General features: G+C 42.4%; 1 long non-coding RNA gene and 1 pseudogene across 2 annotated transcripts in view; one reads left to right on the top strand and one right to left on the bottom strand.

Moving 5' to 3' along the window:
* Positions 1-23,978, top strand: part of LOC139015546 (uncharacterized) — a 109,673-nt gene extending 85,695 nt beyond the window's left edge. For both annotated transcript variants that reach the window (XR_011472457.1, XR_011472456.1), the window contains exon 3: positions 23,936-23,978. This is a non-coding gene — a long non-coding RNA (uncharacterized lncRNA). The remainder of the gene's footprint in view (positions 1-23,935) is intronic.
* Positions 31-630, bottom strand: LOC139015545 (large ribosomal subunit protein uL6 pseudogene; annotated as a pseudogene).
* Positions 23,979-25,570: the final 1,592 nt, after the last annotated feature.

The following is a 25,570-nucleotide window of genomic DNA, read 5'->3' as shown; positions in this document are numbered from 1 at the left end:
TGTGACAAATCATTTAGCATCTTGGTGTTTCTATAGCTGGACAACTTAGATCTTATTCATCAGCCTGCTTAACTGTCCCTTTTTCAGAAACATAGATACCATCCAAAATTTTTCTGATATCCTTTCTTTTAACTGTTGTGACTTGCTGAATAAAAGCAGCTGAATTTGATACAAGTTCAAGGTCACTTCCTTCAAGAATCAACTCATCTTTCTGGGCTCGAGATACTGAATAAGCAATGCCTGACCTCATCCGAACTCTGCGGATGTATTTTTTGCCCAAGAAATTTCTAATTTCAACAAGAGAACCATTCTCCTGAATAATGATGTTGATGGGGAAGTGAGCGTACACAGACCTCATCTTGTAATGGAAGCCCAGTGTAACATACTTGATCATGTCTGTACATGACTGCAGATAGTGTGAACTGTGGCCAGTTCCTTTCTATTTCCCCGCCATTTGTCAACCTGAAGCCTCTTCTTTTTCTTTCCAAGGAGACTGAGCTCTACATTGATGTGGTTGAGGTCCCTCCTCAGGGTGCCTCTGGGGCCCTTCACAATAACTGTGCATCTCTTCAGAGTGATGTTCACATTTTCTGGGATGTCCACAGTCTGTTTGCTGAGAATGGTCTTCATCCTTACAGTAGATGCAGCAAAGAGCAAGGAAGGGTCTCTTATCCTTTGAGGCAGCAGGGAGGGACCTGGAGAGTATTATGCTAAGTGAAATAAGCCAGTCAAAGACAGACAAGTATTACATGATCTCATTCATATGTGGAATCTAATGAACAAAATAAACTGATGAACACAATGGATCCAGATACATAAAAGCATGGAACATACTGACGAATCTCAGAGGAAAGGGGGTAGGGGGAAGAGATGAACCAAATAACTAATATGCTTATATGCATTATCCATGGACACAGACAATGGTACAGTGAAGGCTTTGGGGTAGGGGGTGTGGAGTGCAGAGGGTCAATGGAGAAAAAAAAAAGGGATGTCTGTAATACTTTCAACAATAAAGATGAATTAAAAAAATCTCACATAGAGAAAGTCTAGAGGCAGGATGGACTCTAGGTAAGATATACTCATCTGGATCCATTTCTTTGTGATTTGCTCAGCTTCCTTCTCCTCTAACGGTTAATCTTGTTTCAGGTGTCTTCTCTCATGGTTTCAACATGGTTGCCATCAACAGCTGAGCCAATACATTTTCTTTTTTCACACACAGGCAGATAGGAAAAGCATGGAATAAAAATCCTTCCCTAGCACAAAATGTAAGTTTTTCCTTTTTACCTGATTAGCCACCTTAAGTCATTTGCCAATTTCTAGACAAATAGCTGTTGTTAAGGGAATGCCAGGTGGTGATTGGCTTAAATCTGAGATCTTGAACTGGTCAGGGAGACAAGATTGCCGTGATTGGGTCAGTGAGTTCAGAACCCACATCTGAAGGCACATTGATAAGTGAGGGAGGACAGAGACCCGAACAAAACTAGCTTCCTAGAAAGGAGAGAGGGATGAGAGATACTGGGTAGATACCCAAGCGAGTCCATTTTGATTAGCACTTAAGCATCCCAAAAGAGAGCTGCTGATATCTGAGGGAAAGATCAATGACCTCAGAGATGGAATAGTATGAAAACTACTTGTCCTCTCTCCCTGGCAAGAGAAGTTGTGATGAGGTGGCAGGGTTGGTAGGGTCTATACTTGAAGCATAAGTTATAGCAATTTTTGCAGGAAATGACTGCATGAAGCTATTTTCTTTATAAAGGAGCCATAAAACTGACAGGCTCCTAAGAGCTTTACAGTAGACCTTAACAGAAAGGTTAAGTGCCTTGGCCAAGGTTAGAGTGTCAGATCCTATACTAGACACAGGTCTTGTGGCTCATATTCCAGTGCTCTCTCCATAACCCCGGGAGATGTCAGTGCGGTGAAAATGACATCAGCCCTTTGGTGGTAAAGGTATGTGTAAAGAATGCAAATTTTAACCCTGGGCAAGTTCCTTAACTTCTTTAGGCTCCAGTTTACTCACTATTGTAATGAAGGAATCTTAGAAGATAATGAAAGTACATTCCAATTCTAAGAATCTATGAATAGCTTTAAATCATGGTTCTCTTCCAAGAACCTGACAACACTTTTTCTATTAGGTCATTTAACTGCTGATTATTTGTTTAAATAGTTTCCCAGGAGTGACCCAGAACATCCTACATAATAAACCAGTTGTTAACTCATAAACAATATGGACAGGATTCATCATCATTATGCTTCCCAACTGAACATCCCTGGGGCCTCTAGTTGCTTGGACACTCTGGTTAATGGAGTGTTGTCAGGGATTCCCCATGTGGGTGACCACTTTTCCAAGAATTAGAAACAACAGACTTAGCAGATACTATACTGGGAAAATGTGCTTTTAAATAAATGAAATAGAACTGTGAAGAATCAAATAACTTTGTGTTCTTCTTTCACCTCCCTTCTTATCTTGGTGTTCTTGTTCACCATCCCACACCCTATTACCATAAAGATCTCAGCTTGAATCACTAATCTTCACTTAACTAGTTGAGATTTAGAGTGTTATGTTTCCTGGAGTATTTGTAGGAAATCTTAAAGCCTCCAGACCCAAAGAAGTACAGTTGGCCCTCCATATCTGCAGATTTTGTACCTGCGGATTCAACCAACTGTGGATTGGAAATATTCAGAAAAAAATTGTTGCATTGTTGTTGATGTGTACTATGTAGTTAGGCCTATGATGGTTGCATCTGTACTGAACATGTTTAGACTTCTTTTCTTATCATTATCCTCTAGTCTAAACAAAAAGGCATAACAACTATTTACATAGTATTTACATTGTGTTAGGTATTAATAAGTAATCTAGGAGTGATTTAAAATATATGGGAAGGTGTGCATAAGTTATATGCAAATATTACACTATTTTATATACCGGACTTGAACATCTGTATATTTTGGTATCTGTACAGGTCCTGGAATCTATCCCATGCAAATACTGAGGGATGACTGTATACAGCTAATGGTAGTATTTTTTTTGTCCTGTGATGGTCCAGCATAAGATACATGGTTCTCAACCTCTGGCCCTTTAAATACAGTTCCTCATGTTGTGACCCAACCATAAAATTATTTTTGTTGCTACTTCATAACTGTAATGTTGCTACTGTTATGAATCGTAATGTAAATATCTGATATGCAGGATGGTCTTAGGTGACCCCTGTGAAAGGGTTGTTCGACCGCCAAAGGGGTCGCGACCCACAGGTTGAGAACCACTGCATTACAGGGACAAAGAAGTCTTCTTAGCGTACCACAAAGCATAGAATCTATTCTGTTTCCAAGAGGGATAATAAAACCCCAAAGTTTCAGGCCTCCTTTGGAACATGAGTTGGTGCTATAAGGAAGGCATGCAAGAGAGGAAGAAAAAAGGGTTTCTAGAGTTTCAGAGAATTTATGTTCAGTTCAGTGTTCTCACTTAATTCCCTCACAATGACTTTATGTTATCCTGCTGAGGAGAAGATAAATGACTTGTATATACATACCCTTAAGAAGAAAAAAAACACAGAACAATGGGTAGAGTAAAATTGTATTTGTAGTAGTCAGAATAGTCTAGGCTATTCTTTAGTAACAGCAAATCTCAGAAACTTAACATGACTAAGGTTTATTTCTTGCTCACATCATGGTCCAGTGTGGGTCAGTTGGCTCTTTGATGTGGCTTTCTTCCAAGTGGGGACCTGGAACCCATGCTGCCTTCATTTTATAATTCCATTTAGCCATGGGATGAATCAGAGTCACCAAGGAGAAAGCATTCTCAGTCATAACTCTTGGACCAGAAGTGACATGTGACTTCCATTCACATTCCTATTGACTACAACTCAGCTACATGTTCCCAACCTAATTGCAAGGAAAGCTGGGAAATATTTTATTGATACATGCCTAGGATTAAGTCTAATGTGGTGAATACATATTTTGACATGATTTTTGCTACATTATTTATGTGAGAAGGAAAATAAACTTTCTGTGTATATGTGAATATGCATTTACACAAATAGAAAGAAAAAAGTGTGGAAGGATATGCAGTAAAGTGACCTCTAAGGAAAGCAGTGGGATTGACAAGGTAAGATAAGATATAACTAAAGGGGACTTTTAGGATTTAATACTTTTTATGTATTACATTAAAAAATTTTTAGAATGGTGTATTTATAAATTACCTGTATTATTAAACAAAAACCTCCTCTCCCAATACACATAATAACATACTCCAAAATGCACTATGTCCTCCCACAGTCTCTACTTTTTAGGAGGTCTTTTTTCTCTAGTCTGCTGGGACTGATGTTGGTGACTCAGATTATTTAATGATATCCTATTGAGAGGGATTGCTTTTTTCACACTTAACAAAGGGATACAGAGGTTCCAGGAAGAATTTTTGGATCAGTATCAACCCTTTTTCCTTCTAGCCCAGAGACCTAAAGATCAGAGGGAGAGCTACTAAAGCTATAGTTGCATCAAGCACTCAAACGACATTGAGAATCTGTCTCTCTCACTTTGCTCTCTTCAGCACTGGCTTCATCTTTTGGGAGGCTCCTCTTCATGGTGGCAAAATGGATCATAAGCACCTTCTAAGGTGGGGCCTCAGCGAAGGTGGGTGTCCCTCAGTATATGTGGTGAGGTAGGTTAGGAATGGCTGGAAAGCCTGGGGAATTGAGCTGGGTGATGATATTTGTGTGGAATCTAGTTTGGGCTGCTTACATGGAAACACTCTTTTTGGCCTGAGTCATTTTTGCACTTGCAGCTCAGGAAGGTTGAGGAGTCCCAGCAGGAGCCAGGATCTGCAAATCAAGCCACCATCCGGTGAACCATGCCCTCTCGACATTTTGACGAGAGAGCACGGTGCTGTGGTCATGCTGGCCTCCAGGTCACTATTGGGCTTTGGATTTGCCAATCCCTGCTGTCTGCTTTATAATGGCATATGTTGATCCATGCTGGCTGATAATGCACCCAGCGGGTCTCCAAGATACCTATAGAGGCTGTCCTCCTTCTGAGCCCTCCCAGTAACATGCCGCATGTCCCCTTTGCTATCAGTTTCACAGTGCAGGGACCTTGGAATGTCACCCAAGACCTTATTTTCTCTCTGAACACATGGAGACCTTCTCACAGAGATCTGAGACCACCTTAACCCCAAGGCTTTATGTAGTAGGGGTGGAAGAGATGGGATGACTCATAATTTTCAGAGAGGAACTCAGTGACTCTCATGTCCTCTCAATGAGATGGTAAGAGGATCTATCAGACACTGTGATCCTGATTGGTCAAAACCCATGGATGGACACTGGACAGGAGTCAAAGAGTGACAGAGGGGGAGCACCAACTTTATGAAGGTCACATGGCTATTTCCTTCATTTGTTATTTTTGACAGACTGAGGTGACCATGACTCAGAACTTGGTTCCTCTATTTCTTCACCTCCTTGATGGCTTCCTCTGAGTGAAGTGCAAGGGCAAAACCCAGATAAGGACAGAAAGACAAGAAGAGCATGGGGCTGGGTGCTGTGACCAATTTTTAGGTTTAAGGATTTTATCACTTAATGTTTCTTTATCATTTAGGGAGTTAGAATGCCTAAACCACAGGACCCTTTAGGGTTCTCTATGTTATTTCTTTTTGTACATTTTTCCTAGAGAGCTGCCAAGTGTAGTTATAGAGAAGTGGTGTCCCAGTCACAAGTTATGCCCCAGCCATAGAGCCAAAGGAGACAGGAGGGAGGTAGTGGTCAAGTAGACATGTAATTCTATAAAACCCCAGAGGACACTTACCAGGCTCCTTGGAGGCAATTTTGGTTCAGTCCATGCAGGGATATTTATCATCCAGAGCTGTCCCTACATGGAACAGGCTGTTTTATGAGATAGTGAACACCTTGTCAATGAAAATGGTCAAGCAATGGCAGAAGGATGAGCAGACAGGGAAACTGTGGAGGAAATTCCTGAGCAAGACCGAACTCTAAGGACTCATGGAATTCCATGAGTTTATGACTCAGTGGAATGAAATCCTTCCAGGCTCAAGATATATTTGGCTCCATTGCTGTCCTTTCTCTGGTTCTGGTCTGGCCTGGATGGCCTGGCTGACATCCAGGAAGTGTGAGCACTGGGCCAGGCCAGGCAGTGCCTTGCAGAGTGGGTGAACCTTCTGGGACTTCCTCTCAGATCCTCATCAACAGCTGCTAGAATTAATCTCCAGGGCTGTGAGCATTCCCATGTTCTCCTGAACTGAGTGCATTGTGCCACTTCCCAACTTCCCACTGCCCCAAATCCACAGAGCTATTGATTTTATTTTCACCCTCAGAGGAGACACATATGAGGAGAAAGAGGCTTAGATGTCCCGAGGGCCCTAAGGAAGCATGCTTGAGAGTGGTAAAGCTGGAGAAAGGAATTTTTCTTCTATCTTCTGTTATCTATTCCATTGGAATAAACTGGGCAGGGAGTATAGGAGAGTGAGCAGGGAGGGGGCATGCAGGTACTGACTGGGCTTGTTGTGTGTCTGGATATTTCATCCCCAATCTAGAGTGAAGATAAGAATAGGCGAAGACATGAGGCTACTAGGTAAGAGAATGTGTGGAATTGAGCCCCTTGCATCTGGGGTTGTGTGATCAGAATCCCAAAATGTCTGAGCTGCAAGAGATACTCCAAATTATCTGTCTCTCCATCCATTGTACAAGTGAAGAAATTGAGACTCGAAGAGATACAGTGTTCATTAAATCAGCATTAAAGGCAGGCTGGGGTCACCTGGCCCACCTCGGTTGTTTCTCCTATGCCAACTTGGAAGACAACTTCCTTCAGAGCCCCATGGCATCAGACTTTATAAGCTAAAGACAACTCACTTTGCACAGAACCTTTCAAAAGTACTTTCAAAGTGTTTTCACAAACTCGATCTCATTCCATCTTCATCCCAGCCCTGCAAGTAAGCGAGGACTCCTACAGCAGTAATGAAGGGTTCTGATCATAGAGAATTTCACCTGTGCACAGGTTGTGAGGACCATGGGTATGACTACACACCTGGTGGGCATGTTGAGCACCTCCACAGTGGCCTGGGCATCATTGCCCTCCTGATGCCCCTTTCTCATGCCTCCTTTTGGAGAGAACATGTTCATTTGCCCATCTTCCCTGTAATTTATCAAGTCATTGGCAGAGTTTTCAATTAGTTTCCCTGACTTCCAGCACTCCAGTCTTGGAGCTAGTGGAGCACTTCAGTGACGAAAATCAGTGAAGACTTCTTGGAGCTATTATCAAGGCCCAAAAGGAACATTTTCTGCTGCATCAGAAGCTTTCTGCTACTACACAGCTGTAGGCCCTTTAGAATGTGTGATGTGACCTTTGACAGATGTTGGGCCAGGCAGGACAGAATGCACAAAGTAAAACTGTTACCCCATTTTGCCTTTTATCATCCTATATGATTGGAAAAAGGAAGTCAGGACACCAGATCTCCCCATTCTCCCCATTTGTCCCTCCTTAAGGCTCAAGAGCCAGAGTCTCAAAGCTGGGAGGACTTTGAGCAGGGCTGTGCCAACTCTCCTTCAGCCCCTCATGGCTCTGGCACAGTGTCTGGAACAGTTGATGCCTCTTCCTGCAGGCAACACTGAGCCCACTGTCCCGCTCTCCTGGGCTCCATCCACCATCTGCTGTCCTCCTGAGCCTAATGAGTCTCTTCTCCAAGGTGTGTACTCAAGACCTTGTGAAAATCACCCTAGACACAGGGAGATTGATCCCACACATCAGGAAGGTGACTCCCCAGCCTTTCCTGGGCACCTGTTCCATCACCTCTCCCACACTCACTGTCCGGAAATTCTTTGTTGCTGCCCAAATACCATAGGCTGAAGGCAGTTCCTCTTTCTAACCACTCAGATGGGCAGCAGCACCCAGGGGCCAAAGGAGAATGGGAGAGAAACTCCAAACCTGGCCATGGGTCTCATGACCTGTGTCTGCTTGTCCTTCCTTAAGGGTGCTCACAGTTGTTCCTACTTAAAAAGTTCTTTCCCACTCACCATTTGTTTGGTCTTTGTTGCTGAGGAGAACATTGAGCTGGAATTCCTAAAGTGGAGATTATGACAGTGAAAGGGGTTAAGGGACTGGGTCAGAGTCACAAAGTCAGTGACTAGTAGGGTTGGGTCCTAGTCATTTAACCCCCATCTGTGGCATTTGCTCTACAGACTCTCTTTTCTCAGCTTCTTATGAAGTCTTTCAGTTCTATACCTTCATGGCTGCCTTTAGGCCCAACTTCTCTCCTTTTTGAATCCAACATCTCTGAGTAATATCGATGCACCAGTCCATCTCAGTCACATTGTAAACACACACACCTCATATACACACACATTACCCCCATACATACTCCTCACATTACACACATACATACACCACACACCACACACACCATGAAGACTGAACACATGAGAAGTAAATAACATCATGAGAAAAAGGACAAAAATAAAGACCAATAAGTAGAGAAACAAAGAGAAATGGAGAACAAAGAGAGGTGGGTAAGAGGAGAGGAAAAGAGGACAGGTGATAATGAGCAAAGAGAGAAGAAAGATCAGAGCTTTGGAGTCAGAAGGCCAGGATTCTGAATATAGTTTTACCACTTACAGGCTGAGCCACTTGAGGAAGTCACAACCTCTCTGAGCTTTATTTCCCCATCTATAAAATGGGAATTATTTTTTAAATTACTATTCATTATGTGTCACCTTCTAGGTACCTGGGAATATACCAATAAACAGAATAGTTTAAAAAAAAATCCTGTCTTCTTATGTATGGATAGAGATGGAAAATAAAATAAATATAATAAGCAAAGAATTTAGCATGTTCATAGATAAATGCTATATGGTGTTAGCCTGGCTCTTCTGAGAAGCAAACACCAAGTCAGGTCAACATGCGAGGAGTTCCTTAGAGGAAATGCCTGTGTGAAAAAAAGTAGAAAGGCTGCCAGAGAAGGCTTGGAGGAGCCATAGACCACCATGCAAGTCTGACCCTTAGTGAAGAGAGAGACGGAGAGAAGGTTGGGTGGAGACATCCTGGTTTGGCCAAAGCTAGACATCAGGAGTCTTTGATGTACTCAGTCACTGGCTGGGAACAGCCTAACTCAGTGATGGATTTAAAATCATTGTAGCTTAGGCCCTTGGCAAACAATGTGGCCTGGAGATGGAGGTCTGTAGCATGTGTTTTCATGGCTGCTGCATATGAGAAAGAATATTTGAAAACATGGAACAGGATAAGGGAGATGGGGAGTGCTGGAATGTGGACAGATTACAGTTTTCATGGGGTGGTCAGGATAGGTCTCACTGAGAAGGTAATAGTTGAGCAAAGATTTGGAGGAGGTGTGGGAGGGTCTTTCAGAGGTCATTGCCACCATTGTGTTGACATCATCATGCTGTCAGTCCTGCTTGGGAAAGCACTTTGTAAATGGTGCTTAGACACAGCTGACAGAGAAGAAACAAACAACCGTCACTTGTCCTGGCATCTTAGACTGACATGTCCTCAGAGAAGAGATGCTGGCCTCTATCCCAGACCATGCTGGACCCCTCTGTCGAGAGGAGAAGCCTCGAGGACCCCACTCCCATTTTATTTGGAAAAGCAAGCATTCTGTTTCCAGGACATGCCACTCTCAGGGGTCCATAACTCTCTGAAGAGCCAAAAACAAAACAAAAACAAAAAACAGCCCCGAAGATCCCCAGAGGATGGGAGTCTTATTTTCAGCCTAACAATGGGAAATAAAATGAAATGCTTTTTTCTCAGACACCTAGATAAATATGTTATTATCCGTGAGAACTGGGCTTACCAAGAGCTCCTGATAAGATATCATTTTTATCTCTGTGTCATCCTGGAGGACAGTGTGTCATTAGTAACGTTTAAGGGCAAGAAGGAAGGGGCTGGAAGTCACCAAGTATCAATTCTGTGCCAGTAATTTATTTGATTTTCATGAATTTCTGAGTATTCAATCCACTTTACAAAAATAGAAAACTGAGGCCCACAGGAATCCACAGTTGGTAAGTGATGGAGTGGGATTCAAACCCAGGCTATGTTTCTGAAGGCCACACTCTTTCCTCTTGCTCCTTACTATACTGCTTTCCCTAATGGCCAATCATATTTCAACATTTCTCATTATACCTCTAACACTGAGTTGTATTTTAATTATTTGTCTGAGGGTTTGTCTCCCCCACTCTCTCATCTGTTCTCTAACCACTGCATGTCCCTATGGTGGACCATATTGGTTTCTGCTTGGGCCGCAGCACATTTAAGGGGCCTTGCTGCAGGAGGCTCTCAAGCTATGTAATAAATGGCCAACTCACAGTCAACCAGCTGTCTGTACTTTCCAGATGGGAGAAGGATGGCAATATATTTTTGTATTCTTTGAAGCTAGAGTTCTTAAATAGGACTCTATATCAGAATTACCTAAGGGAAGTTATTAAAATACAGATTACCAGGTCTTTCCATTGGAAATTCTGATTTTGTAAGTTCAAAGTCAGCCCAAGGATCTGCATTTTAGTAAGCACTACGACTATTTGAGAACATATAGATAGGGTGGTCAGCCATTGGGCAGTGGCTCTACTGGTTTCTAGAAAATTCGCAGGTGACCCCTCTCTAGCTTTAGTCATAGGACAAGCACCTGGATCAAAGTAGAAGGGAATTTGGAGATCTAGGGTGGCTCATGCACTTCATTCATGTGGTAAAGCTTCTTTGGCCTGCTCAGAAATGCACCTGTAAATCCTCCGAGAAAGGTGGGCAAACTTACCCACTACTTGACCCTGTCCCTGAGATGTAATCTATTAGTTGGTGGAAACCTCAGGGTCTTTTTCACCCCATTCCCATCCTTGGCATATGAACAACTTTTTGCTTGAGAATAGAAGTGATAGTTTGTGGGCATGTGACTAATAGTTCCAGAGCCAGATGTGGAGCCAGGTCTCCTGATTCCCAAGTCAGGCCTTCTTCTTACTTTTCTTTCTTTCTTAAAAATAAATCTTTATTGTTCAGATTATTACAGATGTTCCTCTTCCCCCACCCCCATAGCTCCCCTCCACCCAGTTCCCACCCCACCCCCTGCCCTTACCCCCCACTGTCCTCGTCCATAGGTGTAAGATTTTTGTCCAGTCTCTTCCCGCACCCCTTATACCCCCTACCCCCGAGAATAGTAATCTTGGTAGTAGGTTCTTGCTATTCATCGCTTTGAATATTTCTTGCCACTCCCTTCTGGCCTGCATAGTTTCTGTTGAGAAATCAGCTGACAGTCATATGGGTACTCCCTTGTAGGTAACTAACTGGTTTTCTCTTGCTGCTTTTAATATTCTCTCTTTGTCTTTTGCCCTTGGCATTTTAATTATGATGTGTCTTGGTGTGATCTTTTTTGGATTCCTTTTGTTTGGGGTTCTCTGTGCTTCCTGGACTTGTAAGTCTATTTCTTTCATCAGGTAGGGGAAGTTTTCTGTCATTATTTCTTCAAATGGGTTTTCAATATCTTGCTCTCTCTCTTCTTCTGCTACCCCTATAATTCGGATGTTGGTGCGCTTGAAGTTGTCCCAGAGGCTCCTTGCACTATCTTCATATTTTTGTATTCTTTTTTCCTTTTGCTTTTCCAGTTAGGTGTTTTTTGCTTCCTCGTATTTCAAATCTTTGACTTGATTCTTGGGATCCTATAGTCCAGTGATAGCGAACCTATGACACGCGTGTCAGAGGTGACACGCAAACTCATTATTTTGGTTGATTTTTCTTTGTTAAATGGCATTTAAATATATAAAATAAATATCAAAAATATACATCTTTGTTTTACTATGGTTGCAAATATCAAAAAATTTCTATATGTGACACGGCACCAGAGTTAAGTTAGGGTTTTTCAAAATGCTGACACGCCGAGCTCAAAATGTTCGCCATCACTGCTCTAGTCTGCTGTTGGATCTCTGTATATTATTCTTTATTTCAGTCAGTGTATGCTTAATTTCTAATTGGTCCTTTTTCATATCCTTGAAGTTCTCACTCTATTTCTCGGAGGTTTCTAGAAGATTCTTGAGTAACCTTATAACCATGGTTTTGAACTCTATATCCAGTAGTTTGCTTTCCTCCATTTCTTTCATTTGTGACCTGTTTCTTTGTCTCCACATTTTGGCTACTTTCCTGTGGCTTTGTGTATGCTAGGTGTCCTATAGGGCCCAGTGGCTCAGCCTCCTTAATTATGTGAGGTGGACACTCTTGGTGCACCCCTTTGTGGGCTGTGTGCACAGTCTTGTTGTAGTTGCTGTTGGTATCACTGGGTGGAATTGACCTCCAGGCCAATTGGCTGTGAGAATCAGCTGTGTTTACAGTGGGAGAACTTCTGTGCTGGAGATACCCTTATGGGCAGGACTTGCTTCAGTGGGGCTTTGGCGCTCACTGAGTCTGCCCAGGTTTTTATGCAGATAAAGGCCAGGCCATTTATATGCAAAAGCCTCTGTGCACAGCTTGGGTGGGGTTGTAAATTGGGTGGGGCGGGGTCTCAGAGAATCACCAGGGCGGAGCAAACAGCAATGGCTGCTAGCCTGCTCTGCCTCGGATAGGTCCCAGGGGTCTGTATCCTGTGGCCCCGTGCAGGAACAATGACCACTGCAAGCACCTCTGCGAGAAAGCTGCCCTCACATTCCGGCCTGATGCCAGACAGTCCATTTTCTCTCCGTATGAGTCTGGGTCCCCAAATTCTCACCCAGAACTGGAGTTCAGAGCAGTCGAGAGCTTGTTTCTCCCTCCCCATTGAAAAAGACAACAGCGTACCCAGCTGCCAGCCCCTTTTGCTCGCGCCTCGTATCTCCGCTCTTCTGTACCTCTGGACCTCCTACCGGACTCAATGTGCTTTTCTCTTTCCTTCTGGTTGTAGAATTTCCTCTCAGCCAGCCTTCCTGTGGTTCTAAATGGTATTCGTTTTGTCTTTTAGTTGTAGTTTTAATGTGGTTGTGCGCAGCAGCAAATTTAGGTGTTTACCTATGCCACCATCTTGGTTCTCTCCTCTTACTTTTCTTTAAGCTTGCAGATGCATGCTTCCCTCATGCCCCATGTCCATCTGCTCATCTTGGACCAGCAGGCCTGCCAACTCTTTCTGAAGCTGTTCAGGGGTGCATGCTGGGCCTGGCCAGTGAAGAACTCTGAAAATTTGCATCCCCAGTCCAAATATCCTCAATATTCAGCAGGGGTAATACCAACTAGGACAGTGGTCTGCAAACTGCTGCTCGCGAGCCACATGCGGCTCTTTGGCCCCTTGAGTGTGGCTCTTCCTAAGCCTTAGGAGTACCCTAATTAAGTTAATAACAATGTACCTACCTGTATAGTTTAAGTTTAAAAAATTTGGCTCTCAAAAGAAATTTCAATCGTTGTACTGTTGATATTTGGCTCTGTTGACTAATGAGTTTGCCAACCACTGAACTAGGACATCCCAAGTCAAGTCTTTAATAATTTATATTGTTTAAATTCTATACAAATAGTTGAAGTTTGGAGGCAAGCATACATCAAGAAAAAATTTTCAAGAGAAAATTTAAAGTCAATTTCCCAAAGCTTTGGTTAATATCACAGTTCAGAATAGGATGAGATTCAATTGAAACCACCACGAAAATGGACACAGTTAATTTCTAAAGCGTTGAGATAAGTTATCTTTAAGTGTTACCAGCCTTTTCTTCTCCCTCCTATCACCTCTTCTTTCTAAGGCTCTTCTCCCAAAAGAGGCTGTTTTATTTATTTATTTATTTTTTAAAATATATTTTATTGATTTTTTTTTTTTACAGAGAGGAAGGGAGAGGGATAGAGAGTCAGAAACATTGATGAGAGAGAAACATCGAATGGGTGCCTCCTGCACACCCCCTACTGGGGATGTGCCCGCAACCAAGGTACATGCCCCTGACCAGAATCGAACCTGGGACCCTTCAGTCGGCAGGCCGACGCTCCATCCACTGAGCCAAACCAGCCAGGGCCATAAGAGGCTGTTTTAATTTGCCACTATCCTTCCTTCCCCACACAATGACACTCACATTCTGAAACATTGGCTACTGGCCTGCAACTTTTAGCTCCATTTGTCCTGAAGTCATCTCCTTTCCCCAGAACCTTCAGTCTCAGGTCCATATCAGGACCCCAATATTCCTATAGCTTTATCCTATGCTCCAAATGGCACAGAGCTGGGAATAATAATATCTTAGTTATTTTATGTTTAATTTTTGGTGCTTTATGCTCTGGAATTGCTTTCTGAGCTATGATCTACCTTCCCTTTGTTGTGCCTCAGTTTCTTCATCTCTAAAATGATATTTGGATTGGTTGGTCACTAACAGCCTATTAATGACCCAATAGTGTTAACACTGAAATATTGTTTCTTCCCCGTGCCTCTCATTTTATTTCCTCTCTTCCTCCTTAGACTTAGCTGTCACAAGCACACAGAGCAATTTCCCACTCTCCAGGAAGTCCTCAAATAAAGCTTATTTTTTAATGGATGTGGGAGGAGCTGCATATTATTCTTTTTCCAGATAATGACAGAAGAAAAAATAACTACAAAAGAAAAAAACCCACAAAAACAAAAATGGAAGCAAATCAAAACAGGAAAATCTACCCTTGGAGGAGTAGGTGGGGTGAAAGTTCAGCACCCACTGCATTCTGAGGAACTTCAGCCCCCTGTTTTGTGTTTTTATTTATTAGAATTTTACAACAAATAACTGAAGAAGAGAAGCTGGATGGCGCTGACAGGTGGAGCTCTGGTGGGAAGTCACTCCTGCCCAACAAAGGCTCTGTCTAAAAATACCCAGCCAGGACCACACCGTTTCCATAAACAGATGGACACCATGGGCCTGGCGGAGGGGCAAAGGAAATTGTATTTGACAGTGATAACAATCTGGCATATCTGAGAGCATCACATCCTGGACGAGTCCAGCCTGCTGCCCAGATCCTCAGCTTGTGCAAATGAGGTGGCTGTAAATAGAATTTTCCTGCCGCCCACTGAGGCCGTTCCTCCTAGGGGCCCACAAAACATCTCTCATGCCCACCAGCACCCCCATGGCATCCACAAAGAGAAGGCAGATGAGATGTGGAGGTTGCTGGTGGGGTAGAGGAGACAAGGTGGGGACCCAGGAGGACTCCATGGCCACCCTCAGTCCAAGCTGTGGCCCCAAGCAGATGACATGTGCCATGTGCCTATACTCATGACTTTCAGGAAGTCTTGCTTAACTTCTTTGGATCTAAATTTCCAGATCTGTAAAAAGGAGGGGCATGATTCTAGAAACAGTGTGGTCAGTTTTAAGAGATACAGATATACTTTAAGAAGGATAATAACCAAGTAGTAGGGTCAAGTTAAGAGGAGACCAGAGATGTGAATGTTCCTTGGGGACCCATCAGTATTTGAAGATTCTCCGTGAAAAAAAGATGTGATTTGTTGTACATCGTTTCACAGTGCAGAAAGAGAATCAGGTGGTGAAATTAAAAATGTACATCATAACCATGATGTTTCATTGTCAGAGTTGCCTAGATTGAGTGGGGTCACCAGGAGCATGGCATCCCTCATGATGTAAGCATAGCAACAGAGCTCAGGAGACTATATCTCCAGGTGTTGGATGGGAGATTTTGGGTGACTTCTGGGGTTGGGCATGGTCTTTGATGCCTGTGTGAAGGAGTGTGGTTTGAAGTGGTCCCCAGGAACACCAGTCCTGTCTGGGCTCAGTGAGGTCACCTGAAGGGTCACAAACATCATGTGAAGATTCTCTATGGAATATCTTGCATCCACATTACTGTAAGAGGTCTGCTTGCTCTTTGCCCTGTGGTTAGGGAGACAGGCGATGGGGTCGCTGTGGGGCTCTCCTCCCCCACATCATTATGCTGCTGCACATTCCAGCTGTGGCTCCACTTTTCCTGTGTTTAATTTCAGTGCACTTATTCCAGCTATTATTATCGTGGTGATTATTATTTATGGAGTGCTGACAGAGGGCTTGGCAACACAGCAGATAAAGAGATGCGATACATGCCTTCCAGCTGTTGTGACTATAGCCACCTCCTCCCTTTGTTCTGAAAGATTCTGAAAGACTTCTCCTCTCCCCGCCGCCGTAGGTCTTGGAGGGATTAAGACAATAAGAAGAGTGTGCAGCATTTATAACAGTGTCAGTTTGGGAGCTGTAAAAATGCCGATTCTGGGGCTCCACTCCAGATCTACTGAATCAGAATCTGAGTGTGCCCTGGGCTCTACAGTTCAGCACATTTCCCCAGGAGGTTCTTAGGTCCAAGGAGAAATTCTGCTCTAGAACAATCATTGAGTGGAAAAGAAAAATGAGGAAACAGGCAGGGTATAAACATGGTATCTGCTCTCCTGGACCAGAGAGAAGCTAGCAAGAAAGGTTTGGTGAGGAAATACTGCCCATCCCTGTTTTAAAACACTGATAATGGAATATAATATGAGTTAGAAAGCTGACTTGGTATTGCTTGGTTTTATACTCCAAACCATTTGGAAGAAAGGGATGTATGTGAAAGGGGTCTTAGTAATAAAATATTGTAAGTAATTTTTATAAAGCTGATAATGGTAACCATAGTTTATTGAGTGTGTGCTACTAGTATTTGCTTGACATTCTTCTAAGTGCCTTCCATGCATAGAACTCATTTAATGTTCAAACAACCCTTGGAAGTCTGTACTAATAGTATCTCATTTTTCAGATGAGAAAACTGAGGCATAGAGAGGTTAAGTAAATTGCTTGAGATAAGAAAGCAGGCAAGTGGAGCCAGGATTCAACCCCAGGCATTCTGCCCTCCCAATCTTACACTATGCTGACTTTTCATGGGATAAAATGAGGCTACATTTGATAAACTGTTTTGTACCGTTATATCTACTTTATTCATAGAAGAAATTCTGAGTTGTCTCCTGTGTTTAGGCTCTCTTATAGTTATTGGGACTATATAGGACAGTGATGGTGAACCTTTTGAGCTCGGCGTGTCAGCATTTTGAAAAACCCTAACTTTACTCTGGTGCCGTGTCACATATAGAATTTTTTTGATATTTGCAACCATAGTAAAACAAAGATGTCTATTTTTGATATTTATTTTATATATTTAAATGCCATTTAACAAAGAAAAATCAACCAAAAAAATGAGTTCGCGTGTCACCTCTGACACGCGTGTCATAGGTTCGCCATCATTGATATAGGACCTCATAATCTGGAGTCTAAAGACATCTAACTCAATTATATTTATTCCTTTATATTTAAATGCAGATTTGGGGTTTTTATACAAGATGCTCAACTTGCTTACGTAAGTAGCAAGGTGTCATCACAGAGGTGATGTTGCGGCTGATTCTTGTGTTCAGTTAAAAGGGAGAAGTGAATTCCAGGGAAAGGAAATGACACATGTAAAAATTAAACAGGGGAAAAAACTGTGGCTGTCTGGTGGGTTGTGATCCAGGGACTGTGGCATTTGGGGACTGTGTGTAACACAGGGACTGTGATGTTCAGGGGGCGAGAAGTGAAATTGATTAGTTGGGCTTGGGGACAAATTGTGTCAACCTTGAAAGCGAATGAGGGCACTTGAGTTTATTCTTTCAGTATTGTGGGAACCACAGGAGGGACATCATAGTCATAAGATGATTGGTGACAGTGGGAAAGAGTTGAGATTAGAGGAAGAAGAGGGCCCAGGAGACCAGCTGTAGGCTGTGGAAAAAACCCAGGGAAGAATAATGAGCACCTGAACTTATTAAAGTGGAATGGAGGATGGAGAAGAAATGAAATTGGGAGGTATTTAGAAAAAAAGGGTCAATAGTTCTTGGAGACCAATTTGATAGTAGAGACTTATGGAGAGAAAAATACAGGCTGACTCTTGGGTTTCAGACTTGGAAGATGGAAAAGATGACAATAAGGTAGAGAATATAGGAGAGAGGGTCATTTAGGGGAAGAATAAAGCAGTTGGATTGTGCCATGTTGCTTTCAAAGGGCCAAGAAATCTGAGCAGGGAGCACAGGAGGGAGATTAGGGATGGTGAGAAAGAAACAGAATTCACTTCTTATTATGGAAAATACATTGCTATCTGATGGTTTTACTTGAAATTTTTGTGGACCCCCACACTACTCCCAATTAGACAAGTTCTCTATCTATCTATCTATCTATCTATCTATCACCTATTTGTCATCTATCTATCATCATATATCTATCATCTATCATCTATCATCTATACATCTATCTATCTACCCATCTATTTTTAAGAACACATTTGTACTTTACTAGCTGATTGAGGACATATGCTCAGGCAAAAACATCATTCAAGTCAGATTTTTAGAAGTGCAATTTATTATTTTTTTAATTGAACTCAGCCACCATTTTTATTGATGGTTTAAACTTTAAACCCTGCTCCTCAAAGTAAATCAGTTACTCCTGGTTTAAAATTTTGTCCATTCCAGGTTAATCTTTTTGAAGCAGAACTCATTTTTCAATTTTTGGGAATCTCTTCTTGTCCTTTTTTTTTTTTTGCTGGTGGCATTTGAGCAGAGACAACTTCTCTCATATCCTGGTGGTACTGGGAGAGTATCAAGGGACAACTAGGAAACTTATTCACTGATCTCCTAGTGTGGGCAGGTAAATTTTAAAATGTTAATTGTTTCTCCCTTATTTAGTTTCAGAAAATAGTAACTTGTGACTCAACAGACAGACTGCTAGGGTTCAAATCCCAATTCTGTCACTGCCCAGCTGTATGACTTCAGACATGTTATTTAGTCTCTTTGTGCCTCACTCTCCTACCCTGTAAAATGAGATAACAATAGGGCCTACCTTGTAACGTTTCTGTGAGAATTAAATAACCCAACACATATAAAATACTTAGAATAGTGATTAGCACATAAAAGGCTATATAAGTGTTGCATTTATTAATTCCTTTCCTTACAGGATGGCATGTGGAAGCTACATTAAAGTCGAAGGCTCTGTCTTTTGTGAATGCCTGAAGACTCCAAGAGATTATCTGTGTCCTAGAGTGAGAGGGAAATAAGGGGAGGTGAATGTAGAAAATGGCAAGGCAGAGTGTAGACATTCTTAGGGTGTGTTGGGGTGTCCTGTGGTGCCCTGGAGAGGAGGCTGGTCTGGGAGGGAAAGGTGGTGTGGGACTTAGGAAGGCTGGACTTGGGGCACAGTGGACACTGGACTGGAAGGGACAGCTCAGGCTGGCATAAGGTACATCCTAGCAGGCACCAGGTGGATCCATTACCATGATCAGAGGGACCTCTCTAATGTTGGCACCATTCTGAGGAGAAACCTCTTATGAGAATGGAAGCTGTGTTAGGGACTCGGAATAAGGTACAAACAGATTTGAAGAAAATGACTACCGAGGCCCCTTGCATATGATAAGTGGGCTCTTTGAACTCCATAGCCAGTTTCAGGTAGGGGGCATGGAATGGAGGAGCACACAAATGTTGCCTGTGTGACTCTTGCTTTTATGAAGGAAAATGCTCTTTCCCTTCCTTCTTTCACCTCCCCCAGCAGAACTAGGAGCAGAGTCCCTGGCCTCTGAGTGTAACCAGGCCTCCCCAGAGCAGCCTCAGGCAGGAAGATTTAGCCCCATTCCTCCCCACTTCCCTCAGACCTCTCCCCAAGACCAACTACCCTTCTGTGTTTCACTTCCTGTCCTCATCTTAAATGATCCCCTGTGCAGCTGTTCCACAGCTGGTGGCCCTCCAGTCACCTCCTGCCCTCCATCACTTCCCCATTGAAGGGAGCTTGGGGAGAGTCGAAAGGTGCTACATCAATGTAAGATATTTCCTCCCTTGTCCCCTCAGCTGTGCAGCTCAGCTGTGTGTCCTCTGGCACCTACAAAATCAAACACCTGCTTTCCAGATGTTTGCACCTACAGGCTGGCGGAACTGACTGCAGCAAGTCCCTCAGAACGGAGACAGGTATTTAGTTGAGGGTAACATTTAATGAAGTCTTGGCCTGAAAAAGATCTGGAGGGTCATCTTTTTTATTTCTCTGCCTTAGGAAGAATTAAGCTAAATAACTGAGTCCTTCATGCTCCATTTAGTGGAAGAATCCACAGTTTCCCCTGGGCTCATTGTCAGGGCTATTTCTTTATGACCAACCGTATTTCTTTCTAATTTTCAGGGAGATAGGCTAATACCAGGCAGAGCTCATACATAATAATCATTCTTCCTTTCCTCTCAGAGTAATTACTAGGAAAGGAGGAAGTGTGGTGGTGTAGAATAAACAGTGTCTTTGGAATCACACATGCCTGTGTTCAAATCCAGGCTTAGCCATGTACTAGCTAGGGCCAGCCTTAACTCCCAAGGTTTGACTTTGTCCTCTTTAAAGTTTGGAGAGTAACACCTGTCCAGGCGAGTTTTGAGGATTAAGTGGATAATGTGTGTGCATACCCAGAGCTGTCAGTGGCTCAGAATAAGCCCCCAGCAAGTCATAGCTATTGTTGCTATTATTACTACAAATAGTCTGTTTCTTAATTCAGGCAAAAAAATTGATGTCCAGGATTAGTGCCATCAGCCCATTTATACTAAATGCTTGTTGAGCTACATGTTATGCAAAATAAGGTAACCTGCTAATACAGTTCCTTTAGCCCAAGGTTTCTTTCTTTCTTTTTTTTTAAAAAAAATATTTTATTGATTTTTTACAGAGAGGAAGGGAGAGGGATAGAGAGTTAGAACCATTGATGAAAGAGAAACATCATAAGAGAGAAACATCAATCAGCTGCCTCCTGCACACCCCCTACTGGGGATGTGCCTGCAACCAAGGTACATGTCCTTGACCGGAATCAAACCTGGGACCCTTCAGTCCGTAGGTTGATGCTCTATCTACTGAGCCAAACCAGTTAGGGCTAGCCCAAGGTTTCTTAAATTGTGTTATGGTCCACCTGCATCAGAATTACCTGGGGAGACTTCTTAAAAAACAAAGAATCCTGTGTCCTAGCACTACTCTGATTCAGAATCTGTTAGCTAGGCCACAGAATCAGCATTTTGTTAAGCACCCCAAATAATTCTTGTCATATTATAGTTTGAGAGCCACTTCTAGGATTTCTTAGTAAGACTAGATGCCTCATAGGTTAATGAAGGTACATCACCTGGTGTTCCCTAGAGCACAGAGCAGGAATTTTGTAATAAATTCCTTTGTTCATCAGCTGGTATTGCCTTTCTGGAATTGCACAGAATGCTAGCATTTGAAATAATTTCAAAGGTTACATCATGCAATCACTCATCAGATTCAAGAATCTTTTTTACAGAAACTTAGAGAGTGGGCTGTGGTTTCTTCAGTGGTGTGGGGAAGGTAGGATAAAAGAGCAGGTGCCCAGGAACAGGGAAACAGGAAGAAGAAGGTTGGCCAAGGACTGGACACCTGGCAGTATTTATGGAGGCTGGTCATGTGCAGAGCCCAGCGCTGGCTGTGGTGGGATGGCACAGAGGAAGCAATAGAAAGGCTTGCAGTATCCCCACTATGCTCAGCATCCAGAAAGAAACTCAGAAATCTAGTCAATCATTCCAATGTTTCTGAATGACCAGATGTTGGCTGCCAGAGTATTGAGAATTTCTGAGTCATTTTGGAGGACAGAGTGGAGAGCAAGGAAAACAAAATAGAAATAGACAGGAAAACAAGTGTCTATGTGTGTGTGTGTGTTTTGGGGGGCTCAATAAGATACAGGCCAATGCTGATTATTAAATTAAAGAATCATTTTTGGAGTCCTCCTAGGTGATACAAAGAGTAACCAAACATAAATAACTCCCTTCAAAGGGCAGTATAATGTATGGGAAGAATAAAGGAACAAGATTCAAATTGGGTCTAACCCCTCAGTAGCTCTGGGAACCTGAGAAGGGTCTTAATCTTTCTAAGACTCAGCTTTCTCAACTGCAAATGGTACAAATAATGCTGCTTTTCTGGTTGTGATGAGGACAAATTAAATAATGTGTGAACATAGCTAGTACAGTGCTTACACACAGAAGTACTCAATAATTGTTACCATTTCCTTCTGCAATAGGAAACATAACTCCTACCTTGACCCTATGGGAGATGAGTCAGGAAGGAGGGCTTCCTGGTGGGAGCTGTCAGAACCCCAGAACCAGGCTAAACCAAGGAGGTGGTGGGAAAGAATATCTCTGATCTTTTCCCTTTCTGGCCTCCGATTTCCTACCAGTGCCGTCCACTGGCTGAATCCAACAATACACCACCTGGATGCTGTCTTTAAGATCTGGCCTCCTAGGGCACAGATCAGAACAAAGGGCAGAGAATGGATCTGAGGGTGGGGCAGAGACTGTCTTGCCCTGAGAACAGGAGGAAAAATGGCTATCAGTTTGAAGAGAAAGAACAAGTAACTTCTAGCTCAGAGGCATTGAGTTAAATCAGATCAAACTGAAAGCAAATCCCCTTCAGTGTTTCAATGTACAATCTGGGCAGGAGACTGAGTAGCCTGGTTTGCAAAGATGAAGTGACCATTTATATGGTCAATAGAACTGGGTCCCTGACCCATTTGACTATGTACACTGAGTTGTAGCATTACATTCTGTTATGCCATTTTGTATCTTCCCTCAATTTTCGTCTCTTCACTTTAGAATTAGTCATAGCTGTTCTTCTGCCCACGTTGCTTTCCTACACAAAGCTCTTTAAGAAGAATATCATTCAGTTTAGTTCAAGAGATAGCTTGGGATTTATCCTTAAATTTAGATAAGCTTGATCACGAGGACAAGAGCTTTTAATGAGATTTTAGAGATAATAGACCAGAAGCATGGAAGAGATGCCTTGCAGAAATCCCCATCCATCTGCAGAGCTAGTGGCTCCAATTCCCAACCAAGATCTTGCCTGACATTCCCTCCAAATGCGACTTCTCAAAGGTGGTGCTGCAGATTAAGGAGCGACTCCTGTGGCAGCTGGCTCTCGGCTTTTTAGAGAGTCACCTTGGCAGGTCCCCAGGGACCCTCTTACTCCAGAGCTCACCCTGGGAGTGCCAGCTCATTCTGCAAAACTCAGGCAGCCCCCTTCCTCTCGGTGTGGTGCCCAGCAGGCTGGAATGGTCATGGAGGGCAGGGAGTCTTAGTGGTCTGTCAGGTTTGCACTCTTGGTTGTAGGGGGAAAGACAGAAGTGACAACAGGAAAGCAGACAGGGCAGAAAAAGCAAAGATGGAATGGAACACACTCCAAGACGTCTCCTACCTTGATGGAATGGAACATACTCCAAGACTTCTCCTACCTCATAAAAAAAACAAATGGGTAGTATTCTGGTAAGGGAAAGTGGATCATGGAGAACATGTCTACTAATTGAGAATTTTGGGGTCCTGTGTAGGAAGTTTGGCTGTCAACACGATTCTTATGGAAACAACCATCCCTCTTTTAATTTTTGAACATTTAGAAAATTGCAAAATGTTTTAACTCTTTTAATATTAGTTTAGTTTGGAAAACCTCCTTTGTAACAATCCCATGGGAATGATTTAGGACTCTAGAATGGAGATTATCTGCTGGGGATTGGTGAGTTGGGCTAGTGTGAGTTAAGAGCGAGTGGAACTTCATTTATTCTTGCAACTTTCTACAAGAGAAGATGGATATACATGGAGAGGAGATACTGATGGCCCATCTGTAAGAAATCCCACGGGTTTCTTAAATGATGGTTTCTTAAGTGAATTTTCGAATGGTCAAATGAAGAAAAATAAGTTCCCAGTTGGCTTATTCTTTAACAAGAAATTGCTCTTTCACTTTATCCAGTATAAGCTTTGCAGTCTTCAGTGGAAATCAGTTTCAAATTGTTCATCTGGAAAGTGGGGCCAATGTTATTATCACACTGGGTGGTTGTTAAGGATAGATGAGAAAATGGCAACAGAGGGTCCTTAACCAATGTTTATAAGATAAGATATGTGGTAATCAGGCCCTGTGTCAGGACTTCTCTAGGGAGATGAACATGGGAAAATACAAGGAAGGAAATAAGCAAGCTTCTTGGAACAAATTCACACTCAATTCTAATTTTCTTTTTCTTTTCAAAACAGGGAATTAGAGGTCAAGACTAAAATGAAAAGTAATAAAAATGACTGGAAAGACTGATGAAAAAAAATCTGCTAGAGAAAATCGCAATGAATTCACTGATGGAAGAGTGATAGCGGTGGCTTCTGCAGCTCCAACCCCCCGCCCCCCCCCCCCCCCCAAAATCTTTATTTCAAAATTTTATTTGCTTTATGCAGTCATATTTAGGACTATTTCTTTCTGAATTGTGGAGAAGTTTCTGGACTTTCCAAAATGTGTGTAGGGATATAGACTGATGTGTGTACTAACTTCCATGTCAAGAACCTGCTAATAAGAAGCAAGGGGGGCAGCTGATAAGAGTTGCCAAGTGGAGTTCTCTGTATATGTATTTTTTAGATTGATGTTTTTATTATTTTTAAATTCTTTACTCTAGAATTTTAGAAATATATACAAAATTAGAAAGAAGTGGACAAAGAACCTCCATACATATATCTCCAACAATTACTAATTCATGGCAATTCTGGTTTCTTCTGAGTCACTTTGCCTCCCTCCTCACTTTATTTGAAGCAATATCAGATATATCACTTCAGGCCTATATATTTGATATGTATCTAAAGTAGACAAGGACTCTTAAAGAACTCCCAATATCATTATTACATAAAAAATTAAAATGAAGACCGTAATATCATCAAATACACACTCAGTGTTCAAATTTTCAATTGTTTCACAAGCACATCTTTCTTGTTTAATCAGGGTCCCAATTAGGTCTACACACTGAAGTTGGTTATGGATAGAATTTTTTCTAAGTTTTTAATTTGAAATAATTATGCACTCACCTCTAGGGTGCTGTGACTTAAACTGAACCACCTAAATATTTCTAGACTCCTCTGCTATTGCCTTAGGCTAGGTCACTATATTTTTTTTACTGGACTCCTGAGACCTTAAATTCTTCCTGCTGCAATTGTTGAAACCACAAATCTGAACATGTTACCCCACTTAAAAACCTTTCAATGCCTACACCTCTCCCTAACCTTCACCCCTGCCATTGGCCTCAGTGTAAAATATAAATTTCTAGTGTGGCCTTCTGTACTCTGTCCCTGTTTCTCTCCTTCACCTCATCTTAGGGCATTGAGCACTGCATACTCCACAACATGCACTTCAACTCCTCTGAACTTGTTTCAGGTCTGGATAGACCCTGCTGGTCCATTGTAACTTGTTATTTAAATGCCTGTCTTCCGTACTAGGATAGGGTCTTTTGTGTCCATTTCTATAGCTGCTATGCTTGTTCCATACCAACATGGCACAGTTGGTATTTATTTAAGGAATGAATGAGTTGTATTAATCAAGGCTCTTCATTCATTTATATTTTATTAGTTTTTCCATCCCCCAACAAATAAATGGTGGTTTTATTTGAAAGAATCATAAACCCAACTTAGCTAGCTTACATTTTTTAAATGTGGAGAACATATTGGGAGTTGGGACAGAAAGTCTATGGATGGGAGGGGTTTCAATCACATGTAAATCCAGGGATTCAAGCAAGGGGCCATCTCTCTCTTTATTTCTGCTCACTTCTTAATACCACAGTGACCTTTATTCTCACCTCCAAGAGAGATTTCTCCTCCTTCAATTATTCCAGGATTCATATCCCTTCTATTCCATTC

Source organism: Myotis yumanensis, unplaced genomic scaffold (genome assembly GCF_028538775.1).
Source record: "Myotis yumanensis isolate MYYU_CA2020_CCGP unplaced genomic scaffold, mMyoYum1.0.hap1 SCAF_8, whole genome shotgun sequence".
NCBI classification, from domain to species: domain Eukaryota; kingdom Metazoa; phylum Chordata; class Mammalia; order Chiroptera; family Vespertilionidae; genus Myotis; species Myotis yumanensis.
This window is presented reverse-complemented; position numbering and strand designations above follow the sequence as displayed.